Consider the following 7,945-nt stretch of genomic DNA (forward strand, 5'->3'; position numbering starts at 1 on the left):
TTCACCCAACTGGGAACAGAGGCCGGACCTCACCAGCGACATTACTCTGCAGAACTCCTTGGTAAAGCGTGCATTCGACACACCCGGACGCAAGGTAATGGCTGCATCTTCACTTTTACATATCTCCCAAGGTAGTCGACCCGTGGCCCAGTACGCACTCGAGTTTTGGACCATAGCTGCGGAGACCGGTTGGAATGATGAGGCATTGACAGCAGCCTTCTGGCAAGGCCTGTCCGAGAATCTGAAGGACGAACTCGCTGCACAAAAACGTCCCACAGAACTGGAGGAGCTCATCGCCCTATGCATCTGGGTAGACCAGCGGCTACAGGAAAGAAGATCCGAAAGAACCCGGTGCAAGCACGGTATACAGTCTCTTCACAGTCCTTACACAGGGACTGTTAAACCTTCTCCGCCGGAACTGAAAGAACCCATGCAACTCGGGGGCAATAAACTTTCGATCAGCGAAAAACAACGCAGATGCAATGCCGGACTCTGTCTATATTGCGGCAACATTGGACATCAGGTATTTGCTTGCCGCTTTAAGTTGGGAAATGTCAAATCCCAGTGTGAGCTGGGAGAATCACACTGGGAACATTATCTTCTTCTCCCTCCAAAAAAATGCCAACCAGGATTTTAATCCCTATCACACTAATCGGTGATACTTTCAAGATCACCACACTGGCTTTTCTGGACTCCAGGTCAGGGAGTAATTTCATTGACCAGGAATTCACGGAAATAAATAAAATTCCCTTGGTACACAAGAAGTATCCAGTAGGACTGGAGGCTATTGACGGTCGACCCTTACAACCTGCCTTTATTTCTCTACAAACCATTCCCTTTCAGTTGCAGACAGGAGAGGTCCACTCCGAGAAGATCCAATTGGACGTCACCCATACCCCTACGGTCGACGTAATTTTTGGACTTCCATGGCTGCAAGTGCATAACCCTCTGATAGATTGGACTGAATCGCAGCCTTTCCAATGCAGCCCTCATTGTACTAAGACTGCTCTGTTTCTTTTAAAAGGCTATGCAGGAACTACCGAATTCACAGAGGAAAATGGCATCATTCATCCTCACTGCAGCCCGATGCTAAATAGCAGTGAAGTGGAGAAAAATTAAAGCACCTTCAAAACAAATAGAATTAATGAGATCAGACTCATGGAACATCTCTCAGCCATCCTCAACCAATAAATAGACCAGTTTAACAAGATCTGAGAGACATGGCCCGTAACATAAGAACATAAAAACTAAAATTAAATAAAAGGAAAAAAACTCGAAGGAGACACCTTTCGACGGACCAGGATGCGGGCGGGAGGACAGGATGAGTCCCCACTTCCCTACTATCTGAGTCCTTTTCCTCCCAATTTTTTCTTCTCCCCTCTCTCTTCTTCCCCTCTCCTCTGTCCTTTCTTACTTCATTTCTTTTTATAATATCATCCATGTTTAATTTAATAGAGGAAAAATACGCAAATCACAAGAACAAATTAAATAGAAGAAAATGGCACAAATAAGTTGTAACCTTTTTTCTTTTGAAAATTATTTTGATCTAATATCACTGTATGTTTCTAGAAGTTTGAAAAAGAAAAATGTTAAAAGTGGCATTTACCATGCTGTAGTATAGATCATTTCATATAATTCCTTTGTTGTTTTCACCAAAATAATAAAATAATAAAAACATTTGAAATAAAAAAAAAGGCTATGCAGAGTTTCAGTACCGAAACAGGCAAACATACAATTACCTGAAATCTACTGAGTTTCAGGAGGTATTCAACAAGGCACAATTGGAGAAACTACCGCCTCACCGGGCATTCGACTGCCCCATCGATCTACTGCCCGGCTCAGTTCCCCTGCGAAGATGTTCCTACCCATTATCTCCTCCAGAAACCAAGACCATGAAGGAATACATCCAAGAGAACTTACAAAAGGGATTCATCCGGAAGTCCTCGTCCCCTGCAGGTGCGGGATTTTTCTTTGTAAAGAAAAAGGATGGATCTCTCAGACCCTGCATCGATTACCGGGGACTTAACCAGATCACAATAAAGAACCGGTTCCCCTTAACGTTAATTTCCGAACTCGTTGACAGACTATAGGGGGCCACAATCTTCACCAAGTTAGACTTATGGGTAGCTTACAATCTAGTAAGAATCCATCAGGGGGACAAGTGGAAGACAGCCTTTAACACCCGGGAGGACATTAAGAATACCTTGTTATGCCATTCGGACTTTGTAATGCTCCAGCGGTATTCCAAGACTTTGTTAACAAATTTTCATAGATCTTCTTGATCAATACGTCATTGTCTACCTAGATGACATCCTAATCTTCTCCAAGACGATACGGAACATTCTGGCCATGTGAAACAGGTACTTCAACATCTACAGGAGACTCATCTATTTGCTAAATTAGAGATGTGTCAATTTCATCAGACCATGATGCCCTTTTTAGGTTATATCATCTCTGATACTGGTCTTGCCATGGACCCAGCCAAGATTAAAGCGGTTCTGGATTGGCCTCGCCCCTCGACTCTAAAAGACGTACAACGGTTCCTAGGCTTCGTCAATTACAATCGAAGATTCATACTTGTCCGACCCATTACAGCATTGATGCAGAAAGGAGCTGATCCCGCGTTATGGTCTCCTACAGCTATTCAAGCATTCGAGAGACTGAAAACAGCCTTCATATCAGCCCCTCTCCTCGTGCACCCGGATCCAGGACTTCCCTGCACCCTTGAAGTGGATATTTGCCAATACGGAACCTTGGATAATTAAGATCAACCAAAATAGGGGAGCGATTCTCCCAACAGAGATGATTCTCGTGGTAGCCAGAAAAGCCAGTGGTTGGACACACAAGCGCCTAACATAGAACTTATAAAATCCCGCTTTGTCAAACTGATCACAATAGAATATCTACGGAACAAGTAGGGATAAGCAGTTTTTTAAAATTTGACCTAAAATGGGAGATGATTATAAACTCCTTTCCCCAGCTAGAAAAGAATAAATTCAGATGTCAACCTAGATAAAAATATAAACGGAAATGGATGGGAATCCTAATAAAGGAAATAGAAAATAAGGAGAATCTCCTACAACACAACATAACAAAACATAACAGACCAGATCAAAAACTAAGAGCCTAGTCAAAGTCAAATACAAACACGATAATCAAAAGAAAGTACGGAAGTCACAAGCAAGCTATGAAACAAGGTTTTGAGTTAAATAGTAGAGGTCTATTAAATCAAGACCAGTTATAAGTTTGGGGGCGGGGGGAAGGGTATAGCAAACATGTATTGGAATAAGTAAGACATGTAAATACAATATGCTACAATGAAATGCATCTGCAAACACCCTTATAAAAAGATACTTTATAAAAAAAATGCATATGAAGAATAAACATACATACACACAAATACACACATACATAGGTATATAGAATATACATACACGCTCCTAGTTTCCTTTATCTATATTCTATTATCATACAGTACCTTTTTTAATCATTGTTGATATATGTTGGTTTCAACACCATTAGCTGTGATTCTAATACCCACAAGAGTTCTCTCTGAGCGCACAACATACAGTAGCTTGTTTTCTTTTTGACAATATATGTAGTTATGGAGTTATTCTAAACCCACAAGCGTTAATATGTGATATTGCTAATGCAAGCTTTAACAGAAGATTTTTTGGGGCTTCATTCAAACAAATGGAGTTATCGGTAACAATACTGCGAGGTTGTGGAACTTTTAACGCGTTTGTATTTAGCATAGAAGGCGCTATATCTGTATGTACAGAGAAGGAAGGAAATGTATGCATCCCTAACTATACATTATTATCACACTTTCCAAGATATCGAGTAAATGGGCATGTTTCTATGTACAAGTACAATATTTAATATGTTTCAAGTACCTCATACCTTTCATTAGTTCCACACAAAGTCTTCTCATATTGGCACTTCATGGAAAATCAAGCAAAGCGCTTTAAGATGTTGACTGGCATATTCCAAATTACTTTGGATGCTATTTTAATGTCAAAACAACAGGGACATGGATAAATACAAACCAATGTAGTGATAGAGCTTGATGCCACTGGTGTGAAAATAATTGCACACTAAAGAAAATAGAAATACAGAAGTATTTGCTGGCAGTGTTTGGACATAGCTGTTGAACAATTTCATCTATACTGTACATATCTTCCTAATGTGTTAGATAACTGGCAGACAGTGAATCAACAATATTGATTTCTTAGTGATCTAGATGTGTTCTTCATGTCACAATAATGTGGCTAAAATGTTTCAAGTTGACCCCTTCAATTCTACAGAAGAGCACTGAGGGTGTTAAATATAGACTTATTCGTGATCATGTTTCGCTTTTCATTTATCTCCATGTGCACATCACACTATCCCCAACTTTTACATTTTCATTTAAAATCTAAACTCTTCAGTTTGCACACAGACTTCATTAAGATCATTGGGGCTATAAACTTTATCTCCCATTATACGTGTAAAACAGGGGTTCTCAACTCCAGTCCTCAAGACCCTCCAACAGGTCAGGCTTGAAGGATAGCCCAGCTTCAGCACAGGTGACTAAGTCATAAACTGAGCTACTAATTGAGCCACCTGTGCTGAAGCTGGGTTATCCTTAAAACCTGACCTGTTGGGGGGTCTTGAGGACTGTACAGTTGGGGGGTCTTGAAGTTGTACAATATATATGTCTTGACGATCAGCAAAAACGAAATTCTTATCTTGCTTCTATCCATGTTAAAAGTTGCAATCTTTTTAAGGGAGGTTCCTATATTTCATGCAAATGGATGGCCAGAAATATTTATGCAAAGTTAGTATTGACAGCTTGTTTTGACACACAGAAAAGGATACAAACAGACAGTCACAGAATGTGCTATGCACAGGACACTATAGCAGTGGAAAACTTGTTACATTGATGCATGTTCAAAGTGTATTTGTTACCATCAGTGGGGGCAAAAACACCCTGGGTATGTACCAAAACAATTCTGGAGCAAAATAGGTGCAAAAAGCATCTTTTTCATCTTGCGTCTCTTAGCATCAATGTATCATGGTTTCCGCTCCCAGTTTTGCCTGTGTGTATCAACTTGTGACTTGGGTACAATACATTGCAGACCCACCTGGCAGTGAAGGGGTTAAATGGAAATAGGACTATATGAAAGACTAATAACCAGTTTACTAGAATAGGTAACAAACGTCAAAGTGTTAGGGTAGCTGTTAAAGTTGCAGTTCAAGCAATATCCTACTATGAGAAAATACTTATAGCATTTAAAAAAAAACAATTTTAAAGACATTTTCAATGTATTCTAATGTAGCAAGCATTTTTGTTTCTATAGCAACCATTTACAAAGTCACATCCTCTTCCTGCTCAGATACAGACTCTAGCACACCCCTTTTGTCCTCTCTCTAGCAGTGCACCAATTGTATCTAGTGCTTGGTCACATGATCTTCCCCACAGAACTTTGCATCCTTGGTCCTCTTCTGCAGCACTAACAGTGATTTAAAGAACCCCCAAGCCAAATCTTTGCCAATCGATCACAGGAGAATGGATTGATCGGTAACTTAGCTAATCACTTGTCAGTGTGCAGATTGTATTGATGCACATATTGAATGGAATTTTTTTTTTAAACGGTAGCTTGAACTGCAGCTTTAAGAGTTTGGAAACAAACTGGAAATAACACGTCTGCCCATGGACTCACATTTGTAAGATATTTTGATCCAGTCCTGGTTGTTAAATTTGCACCCTCTACACACAGTGACATTTGTCCCTGTTCTACTTATTTAGAATAGCAGGACTACAAATCCCAGAATGCTTATGGAGGTGAAAAGCAGCACCCTAGAATTAGTTGCCTTGATTATTGTGCATCATAGCACATCAATATCTATAACAACTAAAGACATAAGAGATCAATTCCTGTTTAACAATATACTGTTATTTTGTAAGTAAATAATTAGGGTTACTGGCATTTAGTTATGTGATTGGTAACAAATCCAATTATGCAATAGTTTAAAGTGAATAAGTGATCAAAGTTTACTGTATAAAATGCCATAAGTGATTAATTCTGGTATGGTTCAGAAATAAGTATTAATCCTACTTCTTAAATACTGATCATCAGCGTATTAACTGAAAACAGATAGCCAAAGTGAAGTAGCTGACCATCAGTAAACTGATTCCCACCCACAAACTCTAAATATGAGAAAGACTGATTTCCCCCCTGTTGCAGGGTACATGCAACTACACATGTGGGTTTCTTGCCAAGGCTTATTTATTTAGCCTTAACAGATATACAACACACAAAACAAAAATAGCTTTTCTTCAGCAAAAACAAAGCGAAACAGTTTCTCTTTAGCAGACAGTGTGTAACTCAGGCAGCAATCCCTTTTCTAAGCAGGAGACAGACAGTTTATAATTCAGTTACTTTGTTTATCAGACCTTGTATCAGGAAATCTCTTTAGCAGCAGCTTACTCCTCTCTCATCAACAGCCAGGATCCATGTGTCTACAGCCTGGGTTTTAACACACCTTGATTAAGCAGCTGGGATCCAACTAATTGTCCTGAGGTTCCCAGCTGAAGTTAACCTAGTCAGTGCTGCACTGCAGACTAGACATAGGTTTTCCAGGCATATATATATATATATATATATATATATATATATATATATATAACTGGTGGCTTTTATTTACCCTGTCACACCCCCCAATCAGTATTTAGATGTAAGCACCTACCCACAATGCAAAGCAAAATAGTATAGCATAAAAATGTATGCACTCGGGGTCATTAGCATGCGGACATGCAGAAGCCAAGATTGCGAGTTCCCTACTTACAGGGTGTTCCTGTCTACTTTAATATTGCTATTTAAATACTTCATATGCTTAAGGAATCCAGCAACTGGGTTACTATGTTAGTTTAATGTAGTGCCGGCTATTTAAACAGAATAATTAGATGGGCAATGTACAACACAGTAAGCTAGTTATAACGCAAGGATAAAAAGATCCATACAAGTGAAAAATTACAATGAGGGCATCCCTCCCCTAAACAATTTTCAATCTAAATTTGATGAAATAATAATAATAATTTAAGAGTGACATAGCTTATACATTTATATTGACAATGAAGACTTAAAGCAGCAGTTCAAGCAATATCCTACATGTTTTTTTTTTTAATAAATCAGTTCTGTACTATGAGAAAATACTTGTAGAATTTAAATTAAAAAAACAAAAAAACTTTTAAAGACATGTTTAATGTTTCTAATGTAGGAAGCATTTCCAAAGTGACAGCCCCTTCCCCTGCTGATAGGCTCTGGCTCTTGAGACCCGTCCTCTCTCTAGCAGTGCACCAATTGTTTCGAGTAACTGCCTAGTCAATCATATTCCAGAACTACATTTCCCATAATGCTGAATTAAATAACCCAGAGCAAAGCGATAGATTACAGGAGAACGGATCGATCTGCAGCTTAGCTAATCACTTGTCAGTGTGCAGATTGTATTGATGTACATATTGAATCAGAAAAAAATATATATTTTAAACGGCAGCTTGAACTGCAGCTTTAATAATGTTATTTTCTAATGTTAGACCTTGTCTATACAAGCTTTAAATAATCACGTTCATTTCCTCTTGCGTGTGAATCAGTTAAAGTCCAAAGGGATATTTCTCACCTAAACCTTATGTTCCTTAAAATGCTTTGGTCACTCCAACAATATAGCAATCAAGGGGGACAGCAATGACTATGTCTGTGTAATTATATTTTGTGTGCTTATGTTGCAAGGAAAAGAGCTCTCTGCTAAATTTAAAGCAGGTATCAGCATAGGTGGTGCTGATGGACAGCGCCTTCTCCCTCAGTATTTAATGCAACAAGAAGTCAGAGAGCGTCTGAAAAAGAGCTCTTCTATACCAGGAGACCAAGAATACCTAAGCAGTGTATAAGGCCTTGGCCATGTT

The sequence above is a fragment of the Ascaphus truei genome, chromosome 19, assembly GCF_040206685.1.
Source record: "Ascaphus truei isolate aAscTru1 chromosome 19, aAscTru1.hap1, whole genome shotgun sequence".
NCBI lineage: Eukaryota > Metazoa > Chordata > Amphibia > Anura > Ascaphidae > Ascaphus > Ascaphus truei.